This window comes from Pholcus phalangioides, unplaced genomic scaffold (genome assembly GCF_987345545.1).
Source record: "Pholcus phalangioides strain wild (caught in Gottingen) unplaced genomic scaffold, Ppha-v1.0 ptg000028l_1, whole genome shotgun sequence".
NCBI lineage: Eukaryota > Metazoa > Arthropoda > Arachnida > Araneae > Pholcidae > Pholcus > Pholcus phalangioides.
The window spans coordinates 7212191-7234204 of record NW_028301618.1 but is presented as its reverse complement, the minus strand read 5'-3'; the positions used below and the strand labels follow the sequence as shown (position 1 = coordinate 7234204).

The following is a 22014-nucleotide window of genomic DNA, read 5'->3' as shown; positions in this document are numbered from 1 at the left end:
TGCATATATGAAGTCTGTCTGTGAACCGCACACTCGAAACTTTATCGAACCCACAAACAAACCATTGCTGATCGGCATTTCAACAGAAAGCCCACCCAACCCCGCATCTCATATTCGACCGATCATATTTATAAGACCGCCAAAAAAGCCTAAAAAGCCCCTTTTATTCTAAAAATATTTCCCCCACCCCCTTAATATATATTCAAAGGAATTATATACATAAGGAAATATATTAAAAATTTGAATTTCATAAGTTTTGACGTCCTCCTCGCGTCGTTCCAAACAACGACAACAAAATAGCAAATAATATTGAAAAAACGTCAGCCGCAGAACCCGGATCTTTTTTAGGAGAAGAATAGGTTTTTCCCCCCCCCCCCGTTTTTTTCGAAATGACAGGTGGCTTTTGTGTTTTTGTCATCCACCAGTTTTGGAGGTTCCCTCTCCACCCCGCATTCTACTCTGACAGAGGAGAATTTCCATGCGTGTAATTTCAATCGTATTTCTGATTTGACATGCATTTACGAAAGCCATTTTCCCCCCACCGTCCCACGTGAGCGAATCACGTGAGTCGCTGAACGCCAATCAACCAACCAACGCCGGCAAAATGAAGTATCAGACGACATTAATCTTTCTAACGCCGCAAGTGTTTGCTGGCGGTATCGAAGTCCGTAGAATTTCGGTTGTTCGGGGACATATGAGAGCGTGTCCACGCCCAACTCTTTTAATGACGACCAATCGCGTGTCCTCGTTCCACGTTAGTTACACTGAATACCATGTACTGTCGAATCCCGTTTTAACGAATACCGTTATAGTGAAAATCTCGTTTTAACGAATACCGTTATAGTGAAAATCTCGTTTTAACGAATACCGTTATAGTGAAAATCTCGTTTTAACGAACACTTTTTTGATTCCCCAGATAAGTTTTCATAGGAACAATGCAAAGATCTGGAATTTCTTTATAACGAAATTTCGTTATGACGAAGGGATTTCTCCGGTCTCTTGGAGTTCGTTATAACGGGATTCGACTGTATCTGTTCTCTTAGAAGTACAGTGGAACGAGCAATTCGAATAACGAGCAAAGATTTTGAATAAATTTTAACTCGGTTAACGAGTGATGATTCGCATTACGAGCAAAAAAATTTTGCGCTTTGTTAATCTATTTTCACGTAATCACTACGGAGTTGATGGTTTTTCCGCTTTCGTCCACACACGTAGTGTGGAATTGTGGGTATTATTCTCTCTTACAATCTCTGGTCAGCGTGCTTCATGCTCGAAAAATGAACACACGTGCGTGGGAGAGTGACTGTTTACGATACAAAAAAATAGATGTAGCATTTGTAACCACGCGTATGTGTGCTTGACGTTTTTTTAAATCTCGCTTGGGGAAAACTGTGGTCTGATTGCATTATTGAAGGTGACTGAGGGGCTAGCTCATGAATAGGAGCCAACATTTGTCGAGAGGATTGTGTCCTAGTAATAGTAGTAGGAAGTTTGATTCGAATAACGAGCACGTTGGCGGAACGAATTAAGCTCGTTAACCGAAAAGTTCCTCTGTATTACTATCCCTTTTCGGGAAACCTCAGAACGAGAATGTGCTTTCGATATCATTTTTTTCTGCGACAAAATGAGGTATCGGCGGCAGGTTAAAGCACGTGAGTGAACGAAAGAGAGTGCAAGTGCGAGACTCACCAAATGTGGAGCTAGGTCAGTGAGTGACTAAAAGATTGACCTAATGTGTGTGTGAGCATGAGGGTAACCAAAAGAATGACCTAGACCATAGTTTCCCAACCTTTCTTTTCCTATCGCCCTCTTTCTTCAGAAATTGTTTTCTTCCATCGCCCCCCCCCCTCCCAACGCAATCTAACCCATGGGATCCTATGTTATACCCGTAGCTTCTGCTGGAATGTTCCTCCCTGGAACATTCCATCGCCCACGTTGCAAATCACTGCCCTAGAACGTATGAAAGCGTAGGAATGACCAAAAGATTGGGCCTAAAGAGTGTGTCAGCACGGGGGGTAACCAAAAGAGTGAATTAAAGCGTGTGCAAGCATGTGAGTGACCAAAACAGTACAGAAGCACGTGAAAGACAAAAACTGTATGCAAGCATTTGAAAGCATAAAAGAGTGATCTGGAGGGCGAAGGACCAGAAGAGTGATCAGAGCACTGTGTTGTGAGCACGAGGGTGACTAAAAGAGTGTGTATGAGAAGAGGAGTGACCAAAAGAATGACTTGGACACGAGGCGTACTTACAGAGGGGTATGACAAAACGGGTTATAGCATAAGAGGGCGAATGCGAGGAATAAGTGGTTAAGATAATCAGACTAGAGTAGGAAAAGGGCGGTAAAGTTCGCGTAGCCCGCAGGCCGCAAAACATCATCCTCCTCTGAGATTATCAGACGACATTGATCTCTCTAAACGGCAAGCGTTTCTTCGCGATATCAGAGAACTACGTAGAATTTCAATTGTTCGAAGAGATATTGCAACGTGACCGCGCCCCGTACGATTCGACGACGACATCCAATCACACGTCCTCGTCACTGAATACCGTGTATTTGTCTGTTAGAAGTACCAGTGCTATTCCCCCTGCGGGAAACCTCAGAACGAGACATAAAAAATGTGCTTTGGATGCCATTTCTTTTCTGCGACATTCGACTGTCCGCTTGCTCCGGGACACGGACGCGTCAAACCGGAAAAAAAACGGGAACGAAAAATGGGAACAGCATATAAAACTGCTTCTTTTCTGACTTTACTTTCCTTATTTAGAAAAGTGTTGTTGGAACATTGCGTTTTCCGATCGAGTTCTGAATATTTCTTCCAGTCTCTTTGGGAGCATTAGAATCTGTACGTTTTCTTCTCGTTGTAATGTTTTGTTATGCGAGTTTATCGATCGATCGAAATTGACCGATGATAGACCGGTGTGTTCAGTAAAGTTGATCGATCGGAACCCCGATTGGGTCTTCAAATGAATCTTTACGAAATAGTTTCGATTCCATTCAGTGAAAATCTAAGTTTTTAAATTTTTATTGAGAACGGAGTTTTTTCCATGAAGTTCTAGATTTTATATATAGACGATATTTAATGGCGGTCGAGTTTTTGGATGTGAACGAACTCAGACGATTCGGATATGATCCAAAGTTAACAAACATTTTGGATCGTAAATGCGATTGAGTTTTGAATCTGAATGAATAACTTTTTGGATCTAAATAAATATTATTGCGTTTTGGATCTGTGTGAAGGTGATCGAGTTTTGGTTCTGAATAAATGAGTTTCCGGATCTGAGTAATCGAAGAATAATTGAGTTTCGGATCTGAGAAATGGAAGAATAATTGAGTTTCGGATCTGAGTAATCAAAAAGTAATTGAATTTTGGATCTGAGTGATCAAAGAATAGTTGAGTTTCGGATCTGAGTGATCATAAAGTCACAGCTGCCAAGTCTCCCGAATTTTATCTTCATCGCTCGATCTCCCGAAAAGTTCTTAAATCTCCCGAATTTTTACGAAAATCACAAAAATCCCTAATTGTCCCTAAACATTCCCTACTTCATTAAAAAAAATCCCCGCTTATGAAAACAATCTCTAAGAAATTTCTTGTGGGGCATGAAGCCTCTTTTTTTCCCCTTTCGAAATGACGTCACACGTCGAAAATGGGGAAATTCCCTTTTTAAGGAAGTTTTACAAACCCTCTGATGGTAACAAGAAAGTTGTTTGTCTTATCGTGCAGGGAAATGGCTTAGCAGCCAATAGTCCTGGATAATAATTGAAGATTATGGTGATGCACATGTGGTCAAAATTTCTTTTGTTGAAGTTACATACGTGCGATATAACAAAGCATGAATAATGATAAGCAAAAACATATTTAATCAATTTTAAAGATACTTATTCCGATGAATTTCCTTTCATCAAACGTTCCAGAAGAGGGCCGACTTTTCCTTTTTGTACAAGTTGTGTTACGGACATAAACATCGGTCATGGTGGAAAGAGTGACATCATTACTCATGTGAAATGAAAAAAAAACCATCAAGCAAGTGTCACAAAAAGTCAGTGTTCTTCAAAAATTGACGGTGTTTCCTTCATCTTCCGATGATTTTGGGGTCATTCGCGCAGAATGTTTGTTCACAGCGTTTCTGATTGAACACAATATTTATTTTTACATCATTGAAGTTTTGGTCCCCAATTTCACTTGTTTTTTGCGTAGGAATTTTATTCCCAAGGGTTTAACTTCTATGTTTGGAAAATCCCTATTTTATTTGGAAAAATCTCTATTGTATTTATTAGGGAGTGGTTTTAGCATAAAATACGGGTTTGCGCGAAAATCTCCCGAATTTTCATTTTCAAAAGTTGGCAGCTATGTAAAGTAATTCAGCTTCGGATATGAATAATCATAATGTAATCGAGTTTCGGATTTGAATAAGTATAAAGCAATTGAGTTTCGGATCTGTGCAATCAAAAAGTAATTGAATTTCGGATCTGAGTGGCCATAAAATAATTGCGTTTTGGATCCTGAATAAATATAATTGAGTTTTTTGGATCCGAGTCAAGGCGATCGGGTTCTGAATATAAAAAGTAGTTGAGTTTGTATCTGAATAAACAAATACTGTTTTTGAACCTGGGATAAATTCAATTGAGTTTTGGATCTTTTCAACAAAATTTATTTTCGTTAATGAACAAACTCAGGCGTGTTTCAGATCCGAATGAAAAAGAATCGAATTCCGTACGGTATCGGAGTCAATTTCAATAAGTGCTGCAACTGAATTGTGTGAATTTCGGATCTACATATAGATGAACTGGATTTGGAAAATTTTGCATTTGTGAATTAGTTGCATTTTGGATCTGAATTATGGGAATTCCGTATCCAAATCTATTATAGCACGTTTCAAATCGGAACGAAGATTATCTGAAGTCTAGATCTAAATAAATTTGCATCAATAAAATCCATAAACTGAGAACTTGAATCATTTTCGGTTCGACTGTGAATTGAGAATCTTTATCGCCAACTTATTTCACAAAATTTCACGGGCTCTGAGTTTTCTGAAACATTCGTTGATCGAACTCGTGGGTTTCGGATCCTCAAATGATCTCGATACGAAGTCGAATTTCATTTACAAGGGGCCGTTCAAGTATTACGTCATCATCGATGGGGGGGGGGGGTTTGGATAATGCTTACGTCATCAACCACCCTTTATGAAAATATGAGTTAGGATTCAGAGGGGGCAGAGCTGAGGACGAAATTATGATGACGGGGGGGGGGGGGTCAAAAATGGCGTGGGTTTCGGATCCTCAAATGATCTAAGTTGAATTTCGATTTTAATTTACAAGAAGCACTTCACATCATATGCGGATAGGATTTTCCGAAACGCTGAACTATCCTGAATGATGATGTTACAAAGATTCTGTAAATAAATCGATAGCGCATTTCGTTATGAGCCCCTCAAAATCTACAAACTTGGCAAATGTCTAGTTGCCAAAAGGAGAAATGCAAAGGTGCAATACGAAACATCCGGATTCTTCTGGAAGGTTGATTTTCTGTCCGTCCGGTGGCGCCGCCCGTTTGGTACTTATGAAATAGAATTTTATAGAAATTTCTGCGGTACCTATAAAAAGTGATGTCATCACAAGAGGGGGAGGAGTCACCTGTTGAACTTAATCCTCAATGCGAGGTTCTTATTTGTATTGCGCTCTTGCGAGTAAATCTGAGTCCTGCAAATTGTTTCCTCCTCTGCTCATTTCGAGGACTCGTGAGACATTATCCGGAACAATAACTTCCATGAACTGAATCGTTCAAGCCCCGGATCAGCGTTCGGACATTCTAGGACATGCAATGCTCAACCTATGGACCGCGGAGTCATCAGATGTGACCCGTGACCTCAAACCTAATTTTGTATAAGTGAACTAAACGGCACGTTTGTAGATCACGTGACCCGCGGCCGGGACATGTTCACAACTTGAACCATAGGCACATTCACAGATCACTTAAGTGACTTGCGGCACATTAGAGATCACTTAAGTTACCCCCGGTATATTCACAGGTCATTTGACTGCGGCACAGTTCCAAATCTCTCAACTGACCAGCGACATATTCACAGATTACTTAAGTGTGGCTCGCGGCACGTTTACAGATCGCTTAATTGCGACTCGCACTGATGTGCGGCACACATTCACTCATATTGATTCGCACTCACAGACTTGCGGCTCATTTACAGCTCACGTAAGTGATTGATCTCCGGTCACATTTAGGCCTACAGATATCCTAAATTTTTATTATTTGATCATTTTTTTGTCGCGCCACGGTCATTTTCAGCACACGAGGACTAGTTAGACCGGGACCTACAATTCATTGCCGATTCCGAACGGCAGCCTTTCTACACTCACTGCGCTAATCCCTCGTTGTGGTGGACTCACCGCGGGAATAATCCTTTTTTGCGGCCATGTCGCCGCAGATGTCTTAAATAACCCGCGGCATATCCGCAGCTCACTTCAATGACTTACGGCACAGTTCCGGAGCAGTCTCTTAAGCGGCCCGCGGTGCACTACCACGTTATTCGAGTTAACCTACGGCACGGTTCCGTATCATTCAGGTGATATCATTCACGGGTCCAGATTCATTACCGGATTGCTTAAGTCTCCCCGCACGATCCAACCCACACTTACATCCTGGACGGGACAGAGCCCCGGGTCGTGTCTGGTCTGACAGATTGCTTAAGTGGCCCGCATTCTCTTAAATATTGAGCACAAGTTGTTCTCTAGAACCTATAAGAAGTTATCGTTGAAGCATTATGCAAAGGTGAGGAACGAAATGAATCAAACCCCGATTCTCTCTCTCCCGCCGGTCCTACTTAAAGAAATGGTTGCGTGATTCACACCAACCGATAGGGAATCGCGTGTTACCGCCGCACATATCAACAATTCCCAGCAGCGTGTAATAATCTACAACAGCAGCAACAACAACAATCGTTATAATACAACTCCTCGTGGCATTCATCATTTTTCCCCTCGTACGGGAAAACAGGAGCGAGATTCTCACTCTCTCCTCCTCGTTTTGAATTCTGGCCACGGAAAGAAGGAAAAAAACAAGGAAATCACGTTCGTGACTTCAACTCGGATGTTGTTTGCTGTTTCCTTAATGAGTTATGATCGGTAGGATTATTATATGGCGTCTTGTTAGCGCTAATTACTCATCGGTAATTTGGTCGATTCCTTGAAAAGATGAAAAAACATAGGCAAGGGGAAAGTGCCCGAAATCCGTTCCCCTACCATAAATTCGCCCCCTCCCCGCTCTTAATTTTGCATGTGCAAAGCTGCAGAAATACCAGGAAATTCTCCATAACCATTCGGTTGACTATGGGGACCTTCCACTCGGCACGGCGTGATGCAGGGCACCTTAAACCACTCGTTTATGCGACGCCTGTGGACACACCTGGGGATCAAATAGCGCGGGTTATCGTCGCTGCGGCAAACCGCTATCTTCGAGCGCGTCCGGGGAAATCGGTTTTTTACGTCGTTGTAGACCGTGCAATGACGTCAGCGGCCTCCACTTACAACAACTGTTGTAATAATTAATCAAATAAATCTTTTCGTAGTTATTATTGCATTTTTTGCCGTTCCAGCGTGACGTTGAAACCTGCATGCACATACAATAATAACTACAAAAAGATCTATTTGATTAATTATTACAAGAGTTGTTGTAAGTGGAGGCCGCTGACGTCATTGCACAGTCTACAACGACGTAAAAAAACGATTCCCCGGACGCGCTACAGCATACCAGGTATGCTTTTGATGTCTGCCGCAGCGACAAAAATCTGGTGTGTCCACAGGCGTCGCATAAACGAGTGATTTAAGGTTCCCTGCATCACGCCGTGCCGGGTGGAAGGTCACCGTCTGCCGTAGTAGTCGATCGATCGTGGCGAAGCAGCACCTCCTAGAGATAGAAGGCCTCCGTAGTCTGCTTGTGACGTCAGTAAGTAGTACATTTTCCCCTCGGAATATTCGGGGGGGAAAAATTCCCCGCTTCTGCCAGTATCATCGTTGTGAGGAAATGATCGGGCTCAGAATTGGCGATTTCTATGCCGCACATAATATCACTATGCGGTATTTGTGAGCCAATCAGGAAGATTCTACGCCAAAATAAGAAGAAACGAAAATAGGATGCTGTGTTTGAAAATGTGGCAAACTTGCTAGGTAGTCTGAATGGCGTTTATGGCAAACAGTGCAGAGGCCTTCTATCTCTAGGAGGTACTGGGCGAAGGTAGTATGGCGCGGACAACGGCTCATCGGATATTGCTGTTTGTACATCCGCTGTGCTGAGCTCCGATTGCCATCTGCTCGACCGTAAATCAGATGCATATCAGCGTATTCCTCGTTCGTGTAGTCAGCCATCGCGATACTCATTGAAACAGACAACTAACGCGTGCTTACTACCGCAATAGCGCTCATTTACGCAGGCAGCGCGTGATACTACCCCAGCGCATGCGTTTCGCGACGCTGCTTACGTCAGATATGGTGAGCGAACTCACGAACGCATTGAGCGACCAAATGACATGCACCTTTCGTCCCCTCTGGACTCGGAGCCTGCGTGCGTTTTTCGTGATTTTCACCCTCTCAACGTGGTTTGCGGCACCATGCCCCATAGCAATTTTTGTTCCTCTTGATGCCAGCTAACAACCCTCTGAGTTTGTCGGTCCATTAACAGAACACCCTGTATATGATTAATAAATATAAGGAACTAAAATGTGTAGATGATGACTGGAAAGGAGGACGGAATACTATATCAGCTTACTTATATCAGCTGTTTACTTATTTTTAACCGTAAACAAATTTTCAGAATTAACGGTTTTACTTAGGGAGGGAACGGGACGGCATATAGACACCTTCCCTTAAAACAAGAATGGAGAAAGCTTGTGATCTATCTATCGATTGTTCGTCATCGGTAGGATGACCATATTTACTCTAGAAAAAAAAATACGGGACATTTGCCAGTTATCGCCAGAAATGATGCCGAAAGTATGCAAAGTTGCCAACTATTATTAAAATCGCAGAAACGTTACCAATCGCGGGAGACAAAGAAGAATGCAAATTGTAGTGAATTTAAAAAAAAAAAAAAGACATGGCAAATATGCAAGATGAATGTTCTTATTCAAAGTAGTAATGTAATTTCTGAGTTGTGAAGAAGATAATGTGAAGGGGTCATTCAAGTATTACGTCAGCATCGAGGGTGGGGGGAAGGGGGTTTCGGATTTGCTGACTTTTGATGACAAGGGGGGGGGGAGGGGGTTTGAAGGTTGCTTACGTCATCAACCACCCCTTTTTGAAGATATGAAATATTCTAAGCTGCTGACGAAATTTTGCTGGGGGGGGGGAGGGTGTCAGTGTTTTGCTGACTTTTGCTGACAGGGGGGAGGGGGTCAAAAATGGCCTAAAATCTGTTTACGTAATACTTGAATGGCCCCTAATCGTTGATTTGAAGAATAAAAAGCCAAGTTGTCTTCGATGAAAAATACGTGAAAAACCGGAGCATTTTTGCAAGAAAGTCGGGACGGCAAGAAAAATAGAGAAAACCGGGACTATCCCGGAAAATACGGGACGTATGGTCACCCTAGTCATCAAGCATTGCGCCTTCACGCATTATTATACCTCTAAAGTCTGTAAGAAAGATGACACGAAGATGCTGGGATGGGGGGAAACCATTAAAAGATGGATTACATGACAAGTTCGAAGGCGAACAAGAATATTAGGGGGAAGAGAATCTCACGCTGGGTCGATGACGGTGCCGCGTGTGGGAAGTGTACAGTGCCCAGACCCAGACACAATCTATCTTTGGTCCTCGGAAGTAGACAAAGATGTCCCCTTGGGGCCGTACTGTGCGGTCATCAGATTGTGCGTCATGAAATGGCGAACAGAATAAAGAAAATGTAGGTGATATATAGTAACTCACTGCAAAGCATAAATATCCTGATAAAATCGAACTCGTTTATAACGATTTCCATTGTGAATAACGTTAATGAGTCTTCCTTATAACCAGAGGCTCGGAAGTGTTTGAGACTTGTGGGTGCTCGAATTGGTCTTTACATAGGAGATTTCTGAATTAATTCTAGGGGGTGTTTAATCCGGTGCTACGCGTAGTCTTTGATACACCGAGCTCCGGTATAACGTGGACGAGATGGTAGGTTCCGATGACCAACGAAACGGGTGTTAGGGAGGATTCATTTTTTGCCGGTATATCAAAAGAGACTCGCTAATTTCTCATATGGTGAAAGGCTACAACGGCGCGGTGGCAACCGGTTTATGCGTAAACAGAAAAGAAAAGCTGAGTGTATTTATTTATCTCCCTCACATTGAACATTGAAGGACCGGACACACCCCCGCTTCCCATCTCAAGAAGAAGCCCTCGCAACAAAACACCCGTGTATTCGTGGTGTAGATACACTTTGAAATGAAAGAATTAGTAGCCGGTGAAACGTGACCTATGACAGTCGAATCCCGTTTTAACGAATACCGTTATAGCAAAAATCTCGTTTTAACGAACACTTTTCTAATCCCCCAAATAAGTTTACATAGGAACAATGCTAGGTGACCTGGAATTACTTTATAACGAAGTGATTCCTCCGGTCTCTTGGCGTTCGTTACAACGGGATTCGACTGTATTTGAAAAAGTGACTTGTTACAGACCTGGGTTGTGAATTTATCACTCGTTGTAAAATGGTGAAGCGAAACAGGAATAATTGGAGGTTTCCTCTGATCATTTTTGTCTCATCGCGGTCATTTTCTGGATCCTACATATTTTTTTTAACGGCAGCGTTCGACATTTTAATTTTTCTTATACTCACTGAGAGGTTGGTGCGCTAACTCATCGGTGTGAGACTTCCTACGATAGCAATCTCTTTCTACGGTGATGTTGTTGGAAGTTCTCCTTATTATCCCCCTTTTGACCTTCCTCTTCCTTCATGGAGCATCTTTTATTTCATGCCTTTCTTAATTATTTTAATTTCCTTCATTATTTCCTTTCCGTTCCTTTCATCACCGCTCCTTTACTTTTTAAATTCTTTTCCATTACTTGTTCTTTTTCTTTCCGTTCCTTTCATTTCCCAATTCTTTTCATTTTTTTTTACCGTGTACTTAACCTTCTCCGTTCTTTGCTGTTTTCTTTCTTTTCTCTCTCTCTCTAACGTTTCTTTCTCCTCCATTCCTTTACTGTTTCTTTTCCTTTCTTTTGTTGTTGTTTTTTTCGTTCCTCTGTTGTTTCTTTTCAAATTTTTCTCCATTCGTTGATTGTTTCTTTTTTCCTCCATTCCTTTATTGTTTCTTTTCCTTTCTTTTGTTGTTTTTTTCGTTCCTCTGTTGTTTCTTTTCAAATTTTTCTCCATTCGTTGATTGTTTCTTTTTTCCTCCATTCCTTTATTGTTTCTTTTCCTTTCTTTTGTTGTTTTTTTCGTTCCTCTGTTGTTTCTTTTCAAATTTTTCCCCATTCGTTCATTGTTTCTTTTTTCTCCATTCCTTTATTGTTTCTTTTTCCTCCATTCCTTTATTGTTTCTTTTCCTTTCTTTTGTTGTTTTTTTCGTTCCTCTGTTGTTTCTTTTCAAATTTTTCCCCATTCGTTCATTGTTTCTTTTTTCTCCATTCCTTTATTGTTTCTTTTTCCTCCATTCCTTTATTGTTTCTTTTCCTTTCTTTTGTTGTTTTTTTCGTTCCTCTGTTGTTTCTTTTCAAATTTTTCCCCATTCGTTGATTGTTTCTTTTTCCTTCATTCCTTTGTTGTTTCTTTTTCCTTCGTTCCTTTATTGTTTCTTTTTTTTCCTCCATTCCCTTATTGTTTCCTTTTCCTTCATTCCTTTATTGTTTCCTTTTCCTCCGTTCCTTTATTGTTTATTTTCTTTTGTTGTTGTTTTTTTCGTTCCTCTGTTGTTTCTTTTCAAATTTCCCCCCCATTCGTTCATTGTTTCTTTTCAAATTTTCCCCCACTCGTTTCTTCCTCTTCCATTCCTTTATTGTTTCTTTTCCTTCTTAGTTTCTTTTCTGTTCATTCGTTGTTTCCTTTCCGGCTTCTCCGTTGTTTCTATTTAAATTTGCCCCATTCGTTCATTGTCTCTTTTCCGTTCCTTTCATTCCTTTTAATTTTTCTCATTTTCGTTCTTTTTTCGATTCTTTTCCGTTCGTTCTTTACTCGATCGTTTTTCATTCATTTCATTTCCCCCTTTTCTTGCGTTCTTCGTATTCTTTATTTCTTCACTTTTACGTTCTTGTTTCGTTTTTTCTTTATTTTACCCTATTTTCTTTTTTTACAAAAATGTTCCCTCGTTTGCTTCGTATTTTTCTTTCTTCTTCTCTCGTTCACACTGATTCATTAGTGTTTCCTATTTACTTCCTTGTTATTTCTTCCTCACTTCATATTTTTTATTCTTTTACTTACTTGTGTTTAATTGCTCTTATCTGTTTTTGATTTCTTGATGAAAGCATTCTTGTTTTTTTCCCCCTGATAATTTCATATTCATCTTTTTTTCATTGCTTTGCCCGGATTTCTATCTTACGTTTGATGTTTTCCTATGAATTGGATTCCTCTCTCTATTACGGCAAGGCCACTTCTTTGCTTCCTTCCTTTTTTGATATTTTTAACCTATTTCGTTCCATTCGTTCTTTCGCCCCCCCCCCTGCCTCCTGTTCTGTATTCTTTTTTCTTTCTGCCTCATTTCCTTCATGAATGATTCTCGTTCCCCCGCACCATTCATTTCGTTCCTTAATTCCTCTTTAAACTCCTTTTCGTCTTTCCCTTCAATTCATCCATCCATTCCACTCACTAACAACATTTCGTATCTTGAAAATACCATCGCGAGACTGGAATCTGTTTCTTTCCCCCCCCCCCCTCCTATCGCCTACGTTGTTGAAAGAAAGGAAAAGTATAAAACGTTACGTGATTGGTTCCTTTGCTTTTGTTCTGTGAAGACTTCTGTTCGGAATGATGTGTTTTATTATTTCGTTCGCGGGATTTTGAAATTCGTTTCCCGTAGTCCCCCCCCCCCCCCATATCTTTTTCTCGCTGAATCGTCTGATTTTCTTTTTCAGCGTTGTTTCATTTTTGGTTCTTCTGCTCAGTTAGATCCGTTTCCGTCTCGGCCGCGAATCAAATCAGTCAATCAATCAATCAGCCACGTGATCGGGAGCCAATATAACAAAGAATGTTTTCCGGGCATCTCGCCAATTATGCAAAAATATTTCTTCCCTTCTCCCCCCCCCCCTCTCCGTGGGAAAAGTAATTAAGTCATTAATCAAACGACTTCTGCTGCAGAGAAGTGTGTCGGAACTTTCTAGAAATTTTCTCTCTCTCTCTCTCTCTCTCTCAATCTATACGTACACTTTAACCTCTCGCTCCTTCTTTTCGGCGTCACGTGACACCCCGAGGCTAGTTTCAGTTTTCATTTTTTTCTTCTCCCTCGTGTTTTCTGGAATGTTTCCGGATTTCTTTGCTTCTTCGATTATTATTATTATTATTATTTTTCGGTCGAATGAATTATTATTTATTTTTTGGTCGGATGTGTTGCCGCGGGCTGTTCGTTATGGAATAGAGATCGCCGATTTTTGATTAGTCTCTAATTCGAACCGAATTCTTTTAATGAAGAATTCGGATATGTGCAGAGCGATGTTTTTTTATTGTGTAGTGATCATACTACAGTCACGCTCGTCATAACGACCGTCCGTTATAACTACCATTCCATTATAACGGCCGCCCGTTACAACTATCATTCCATTATAACGACCTTCCGTTTATAACTACCATTCCGTTACAACTACCATTCCATTATAACGACCGTCAGTTACAACTACCATTCCATTATAACGACCGTCCGTTACAACTACCATTCCGTTATAACGACCGTCCGTTACAACTACCACTCCATTATAACGACCGTCAGTTACAACTACCACTCCATTATAACGACCGTCCGTTACAACTACCATTCCGTTATAACGACCGTCCGTTACAACTACCACTCCATTATAACGACCGTCCGTTACAACTGCCACTCCGTTATAACGACCGTCCGTTACAACTACCATTCCGTTATAACGACCGTCCGTTACAACTACCATTCCGTTATAACGACCGTCCGTTACAACTACCATTCCGATATAACGACCGTCCGTTATAACTACTATTCCATTATAATGACCGGTGCGGAAGGGTCCGAAATATTTCCCTGTTGCTCAGGTTTTTTTCCAAATGCTGAAACAGCATTGAATCATCATTGACAACAGCAATATCAAACTGTGTGTTCTAGTGATAAAATGAGTCTAAAAGGCCGGAACACACTGCACTGAGACGTTTTGATTCTGATTTGTGAAAATTCTGTGACATGGGAATTCCACGTCACAGAATTTCCACGAATCAGAATTCACAACTTCTCTGACGTGACGTGATTACTCCAGTGTGTTCAGTTACGTCATCGCTTGCAGTGTGTTTCGGCCTTAAGACAAGGGTGCTCAATCTTTACGAGAGTGTTGCGGGGTCACTTCATTGCTTTAAAAACGCATTGCTCGTCCCTCAAGCGATCTGTAAATGTGCCGCGGGCCACTTAAGTGCTCTGGAATTGTGCCCTGATTTAACTCCGGTGATCTGTAACTGTGCCGCAGGTATCCTGAGTGATCTGGAACTGCACCACGGGCAGCTTGGGCGCTCTTAAACTGTGCGTGCCGCAGGTAACATAAGTGATCTGGATCTGTCGCAGGCCACTTAAGTGGTGTCGAACTGCACTACGAGCCACTTATTTGCTCCGGTATTGTGCCGTGGGTCACTCCAATGATCTGGAACTGTGCCGCAGGTAATTCTAGTGATTTGGAACGGGCTGCTTGAGTGCCTTGGAACTGTGCGAGCCGCAAGTGACTTAAGCAATGTATAACTGTGCGTACCGCAGGTCACTTAAGCGGTGTCGAACTGAACTACGAGCCACTTAATTGCTCCGGGATTGTGCCGTGGGTCATTCCAGTGATCTGGAACTGTGCCGCAGGTAATTCTAGTGATTTGGAACGGGGCGCTTGAGTGACTTGGAACTGTGCGAGCCGCAAGTAACTTAAGTGATCTATAACTGCGCGAGCCGGCCGCAGGTAACTTGAGTGATGTGGAATTGCACCACGGGCCGCTTAAAAGCCCTGGGTGGGTCTTAAGGTCACTCCGGTGATCTTTAAATATACCGTGAGCCACTTGAGTGATGCGCAACTGCACCGCAGGTCACTTAAATGTTCACGTAAATGTTCCGCGTGTCACTTAAATTATCTGTAAATGTTCTACGCGGCCGTTCGGATGGTGTGTAAATAACCCCGCGGGTCTCCTTAAGTGATTTGGAAATGTGCCGAGGGTCAGTCAAGGGAACTGTGAATGCGCCAGTCAGTTGTTTTTTAACAATTAGATTTGAGGTCACGGGTGTTATAATCATATGACTCCGCGGGCCACGGGTTGAGCATGAATGGGTCAAAGAGAACGCTGTTCATTCTAAAACCTGTCCGCTTCCCCCCATGGCCACCTCGTTAGGCATTTTGCCTGTTGTGGCGCTGTATTTGTGTAAAAACTCATTCATAATCGTTGCTCATCCCTGGCTTTTCAAGAACTGTCAGGCTTAACCTTATTAACCGCGAATGGGTTAACGGAACTGCGTCTGACAGTTCTACGCCATTTTAGAGGGGCTGCTTAAACTTATGTACAATCCTTTCCGGGATTCGAACCTAGATCTGCTGAAATCGAAGGGTGATGAACGAACCATTCCACTACCGGCCATCATGTTGATTGAAGTTGGCTGCATAGCTATATTTTTCGCTATTGCGTTTGGGTGCGAACGCGTAGTGCGCGCTGGTTTCCAATTCTGCAAATCCTCGCCGTTGCGGATTGGTTAGAAACTTAAATTTCAGGTTTGTTAACCAATCCGTAACGCTGCGGACTTACAGAATCGGAAATCAACGCTCGCGCTACGTTCGTATCCTTGGATGATGATTATGAATTCGGAGTGTTTTTCTGCAGTATTCTACTTAACGCATCGCGAGCGGGGGGGAATGAAACCTCAGCGCAACCTCGTCTGAGTATTTCTCTTCTGGGGTCTATGTTACTGTCAAAGTCCGAAGTTGGCCAGTTCACGGACTGCCCGGCACCAATGTCCGAAATTCGGGCTTTCGCCGGCCCTCATATACCGATCCCTATAATTCGGGTTCATCGCCATGTTGCATTTTTTTTGCATCATTTATAGTTAGCTATAGCTAATTGTAACCATTATGGTCAGATATGGCAACCCTAACGATCAGAGGGATCTAAATATCGATATCGTAGCGATCCATATAATAGGGGCCGGCAAAAGCCCGAAATCGGGACATTCGCCGGATCAACTGGTTCAGTCAATTCGCGAAGAGGCCAACTTCATGCTTTGGCAGTAACATATACAGGGTGTCCTGTAAGTCCTAATTCGACCTTTTATCTCCAAATAGTGTCATAAAATAAAATATCTAAATTTTTATACGGCCCCCTTTCTTGTTCTCTAACTTACAATAAGAACGTTGTCCTGTCTCTCCCCCCCCCCCTCGCCCCAAAAAAGTTATTTTGGACCAATAAGGAAAAAGTTGCCATGTTTCTAAGTGCTGAGATATTCGAATTCGAAGAAACGGAGGAATCATGTCTAAATTATGCAGAGCACCAGAGATCTTTCAATGTTAATTATCATTTTTTATCTACATCTTTATCTTTGTCATCGCTGATGGCGTGATCGCTCACTGTTACTGAACCATTATACACTGAAGAGCCAAAGAAACTGGTATACCTGCCTGATATCGTGTAGGGCCCCCGCGAGCCCGCAGAAGTGCCGCCACACGACGTGGCACGGACTCGACTAATGTCTGAAGTAGTGCTGGAGGTAATTGACACCATGAATCCTGCAGGGCTGTCCATAAATCCGTAGGAGTAAGAGGGGGTGGAGAACTCTTCTGAACAGCACGTTGCAAGGCATCCCAGATATGTTCAATAATGTTCATGTCTGGGGATTTTGGTGGCCAGCGAAAGTGTCTAAAGTCAGAAGAGTGTTGCTGGAGCCACTTTGTAGCAATTCTGGACGTGTGGGGTGTCGCATTGTCCAAGTCCGTCGGAATGCACAATGGACATGAATGGGTTCAGACAGGATGCTTACGTACCTGTCACCTGTCAGAGTCGTATCTAGACGTATCAGGGGTCCCATATCACGCCAACTGCACACGCCCCATACCATCACAGAGCCTCCACCAGCTTGTTGACATGTAGTGTCCATGGATTCATGAGGTTGTCTCCATACCCGTACAAGTCCATCAGCTCGAAGCAATTGGAACCGAGACTCGTCAGACCAGGCAACGTGTTTCCAGTCCTCGACAGTCCAATGTCGGTGTTGTCGGGCCCAGGCGAGGCGTAAAGCTTCGTGTCGTGCAGTCATCAAGGGTACACGAGTGGGCCTTCGGCTCCGAAAGCCCATATCGATGATGTTTCGTTGAATGGTTCGCACGCTGACACTTGTTGATGGCCCAGCATTGAAATCTGCAGCAATTTGCGGAAGGGTTGCACGTCTGTCCCGTTCTTGCATGATCTTTTTCCGGCCGCAACGATGTCGTAGATTTAATTTTTTACCGGATTCCCGATATTCACGGTACACTCGTGAAATGGTCGTACCTGAAAATCCAAATTTCATCGCTACCTCGGAGATGCCATGTCCCATCTCTCGTGTGCCGACTATAACACCACGTTCAAACTCACTTAAATCTCGATAACCTGCCATTGTAGCAGCAGTAACCGATCTAACAATTATGCCAGACACTTGTTGTGTTATATAGGCGTTGCCGACCGCAGCGCCGTACTCTGATTGGTTCCATATCTCTTTATTTGCATACGCATGCCTGTACCAGTTTTTTTATCTCTTCAGTTTAGTTATTTCTATTTTTAAACTTGAAACTCTAGAAAAAGCTGTTGGTACCACCTAGTTGGTACACCAGTTGGTTCACTGTGCAGAACGGAGGAAAGTTTGGGGGGAAAACATCGTTAAATGCGGTTAAAACGGTTTATCCGCATTTAAAGCAGTTTTTTCCCAACTTTACAATGAATTCTGGGGGGAAAAACCTTTTGCATTCCCAGTAGCCATTTTTTGTTCTCGGAGGCAGTGTTGAAAACTTAATTATTTCCCAACTAGATATGGGGTTTTTTTCCCCCCGGCCATATAAGGGGTCATTCAAGTATTACGTCAGCATCGATTGAGGGGGGGGGCGTTTCCTATTTGCTGACTTTTGATGACGAGGGAGTTGGTGGGGAGTTTGGATAATGCTTACGTCATCAACCACCCTTTATGGAAATATGAAATACACTTAATGACATCTCACTCTGTGCGCCAAAAACCTTTCGATAGTTTGCGGGCACTTGAAGTGGCATTCTCCCCTATTGATAAGTGCCCTACAGAGAGTGATCTCTAAATGTTTCACGGATCCAAGTGCCCTGGAACTGTGGCACGCATCATTCAAGTGATCCGCGGCATAACTTGATGCCGCGGGTAACTTGAGTGATGTAGAACCGCACTGGGGGGCCACTTAAATGCTCTAAAACTACCTCACATGTCACTCAAGGGATCTCTAAAATGTGTCACGGATAACTCAAGTGTTCTGGAACTGTCCCGGGTCATTTAAGTGATCTGAAAACGTGCCACGGGCCGCTTAAATGCTCTGAAATTCTACCACGGGTCACTCAAGCCATCTGTTAAAAATGTGCCGCTTAGTTCATTTTTACAAAACTTATGTTTGAGGAGGGCAGGCCGCATCAGATAACCCCCGGGACCATATTTGGTCCGCGGGCCAAGGGCCTTCATGCGATTTATCATTACATGGCTTCGAGGGTGGGTCGCAATGAATTTATTAAAGATAAATTTTGAGTTCATAGCCTTCAAATAACATTGAAATTAGCACAGAAATCGATTATAATAACATATAAAAGTATTTTCTTCCGAAATTTCAATTAACAAAAAAGTTTTTCTTGCGTTAAAGAATTACATTTTTGATCGTGGGAGGGGGGGGGGCACGAGAGCCCCCTATGCCCCCCTGCGTGTACGTCTCTGATCCCCCACCAATACTCCGACCTCCTCTCTCATTCTCCTTTGTTCCGCGAAAACTACTGTAAGCTCCTTCGTCAGCCATCTTTAACCAACCGCTTCCGTTCAACCCCACGTAACCAGTGACTACTTCCGGAAAGAAAGAGGAGGAATACCGGCTTAATCTAAACGCCGTGTAAACTGGTTGTAGGGAAAATCCCTGTTACGGGTAACTTCCCGGGATATTTTATTGCACGTGTAAACGGGGCTTTAGTTGGGGGAAAAAATACCCATCTACTTGGTGCTTATAGTCTTTTGTTTTCCTGTGTACTAGAGTTGGCTTTCATTAAGTTGCGAGAAAAAAAAATACGGGACGTATGGTCATATAAATAATGACTAAAATCAATTCCGGTTGTTTTAAGCCCGGTTTCTAGATGTTTTTGATGAAGAATCAAGTTGTTAGATTTCTTGACTGTTGGCAACACTGCTCGGAGGATCCTTCTGCTATGTTCCCGAATGGCAGCCAAGCACTTGCGAAAGATGCTATTCGTTCGGATGTAAAGGTCCCGCGGGCTACTTTAGTGCTCTTGAATTATGCCGCGGGTCACTCAGATCATCTGTAAATATCTCGCCTCGCAGGCCACTTAAGTGTTTTGGAATTATGCAGCGGGCCACTTCAGTGATCTGAAAACATGATGCGGGTCACCAAAGCGAACTGTTAATATGCCGCGGGCCACTTAAGTGATCTGAAAACATGATGCGGGTCACCAAAGCGAACTGTTAATATGCCGCGGGGCACTTGAGTGATCCGTGAATGTCCTGCGGGCTTCTTCAGTGACGTGTAACTGCATTACGGATCACACAAGTGATGCGAAATGAAATTATGCTGGGGGTCGCCGAAGTGATCCTCAAACGGGCCACTTACATGGTCTGTAAATGTCCCGCGGGTCACGCAAGGGATCTGCTTTTGTGCCGTAGGTCATATAAGTGATGTAGAACTACACCGTGGGATCACTCTTGAATCTGGAAATGTGCCTCATTTTTACAAAATTAGATATGAGGTCCCGCGGGCCCGGGGTTGAGCAGGTGTGATGTAAATACTTCGGTCACTAAACGTAAGAGAAAAACCCCACAACGGGTGGGGTATTGCCACACTTATCTAGGAATGACCAGTCACTTACCTTCACTAAGAATCCTCAGCACTCTTATTTCTTCCCACGTTAAAATGTTCAGCGGCCTCCTTCAGGGAAGGGCCCTATCTCCTTGACCACAGGTATGCCATCATGTACGGTATGAAATCATTGTAAAAGTCCACCGTGTTGGGCATCACGATCCGTTCGTTCATGTCGACTTAATGTCCGGCAAAAGATATCATGATCATGTGACACACTGATAACGAAAAAAAAAAAACTGACCAGTGTCCGTGCCGTGCGTGAATTTATTGCTGGTGCCGCTCCGCGACGACGAAGTGCCACCGTCTCTGTCCCGTCAGCTGACAGACTGACTGGCCGCGCGCGAATGGCAGACAAAGGAAGAGGGAAAGAAAAAACGCGCAGCGGCTGCACGAAACGCGCGATTCAAAAACGCGCTAAATAATTTCCCGTCTCTCGCCAAATCGGAGCTCCGTCTGGCGATTATTGGCGAGTTTTCTTCCCCCACTTTCAAAAATTCTTCTTCGCATAATGGTGAGGAAGCTCTATTGTTTTTCGAATATTAAGGGCTTTTAAGACTTGATAGGCTTAACGCTTGATAGGAATACGGGGGGGGGGGGGAGGCGTGGGGGGCATTCCCCCCCCCCCACCAGCGTCAAAGGTGAAGTTGACTGATCTAATGTATATATGCATGTATGAATTGACATCATCATCATCATCGTGCCCCCCCCCAGACTTCCAAGTCTATCTCCGCCTATGTTGATAGGTTGCGTGAAAAAAGGCCAGAAATACCGGAATCTCCGTCCTGTTTGCTCGCGAGCTTCCCGTTGCTCACTGGAGCAACCAAGAGTTCTGACCTGATTTCATGCTCGCTAATTACTAGGGCTAGCTCGGATCAGGGCCGGACCCATAGGCGGTGATAGATGTGGAAGTCTGGGGGGGGGCACGGTAATGATGATGTCAATACATAAACCTTAACAAAGTCTTACCCCTTTGACGTTGGGGGGGGGGGCAATGTCCCCACGCCCCCCCCCCCTCTCCCGTATCTCCACCCATGGCAGGACCTGCTCATTTGGCGGTTCGGTGCGAAAACAGTTTTGCGACCCGTATTTGATAGTTATACGCATTATGATTGGGTAGGCTGTACACACATTCACCGAAAATAAATTTATGGGGGGGGGGGCCTCTTCAAAATACTCAGAATTTGGGTCCATCGGGGAATCAGAATGCAGGGCCGTCGTCTTAACGCGTGATCATAGGCCGACTGGAAGATTCGGGGATGGATAGAGAGCATCCCTTTAACGAGATGGGGGGAGACGGACGGTGGGCACTTTGGTAGATTGACGGTCTTGCTTCAGAGTCTACCTATCAGCCTGGGCCTACAAGGAGGCTCAGGGGCAGAGCCGTCTCAAGGGCATTACGAACCCCACTTAAAAAGATTTTTTTTAACCCCCCTACTTGGTTAAAAATGCCCACCTACTAATTCATTCTCAATCTCGCAAATTTTAACCAGACAATTTTTGCGAGGCCCCCTCTGTCGTTGAGGCCCCCGTACGTGCCCGGGTGGGCATATGTGTTAAGAGGACACTGCTCTCGAGGCCCCGTAGGTATTAGTCTTATATTTTGTCTAATATTTAAAGCTCTAAATTTTATCAAAGATGATGTGGGCGAAGGGGGCGGCACGGATTCACTGTGATAGGCCTACGTGTGTCTGTTAGTAAATAGACATATAGATCAACATCACAATAGATCGGCAGAACTTCAAGTCAGGGCCGTAACTAGGATTTTTGCTGCCCCCACAACATTAAAAT

General features: G+C 43.3%; 2 protein-coding genes across 5 annotated transcripts in view; one reads left to right on the top strand and one right to left on the bottom strand.

Annotated features, from left to right (window-relative positions):
- LOC149067864 (tectonic-2-like) overlaps nucleotides 1-22014 on the top strand; it is a 126093-nt gene that overhangs the window by 80556 nt on the left and 23523 nt on the right. The window lies entirely within an intron of this gene.
- Nucleotides 1-22014, bottom strand: part of LOC149067865 (uncharacterized) — a 98748-nt gene that overhangs the window by 58328 nt on the left and 18406 nt on the right. Inside the window, exon 1 of one of the 2 annotated variants that reach the window (XM_089252182.1) lies at nucleotides 20234-20591. The exons of the other annotated variant lie outside the window; for it this stretch is intronic. The gene's annotated coding sequence lies outside the window, so the exon portion shown is untranslated. Of the gene's footprint in view, nucleotides 1-20233; nucleotides 20592-22014 lie in introns of those variants that run through there. 2 annotated transcript variants of the gene reach the window in all.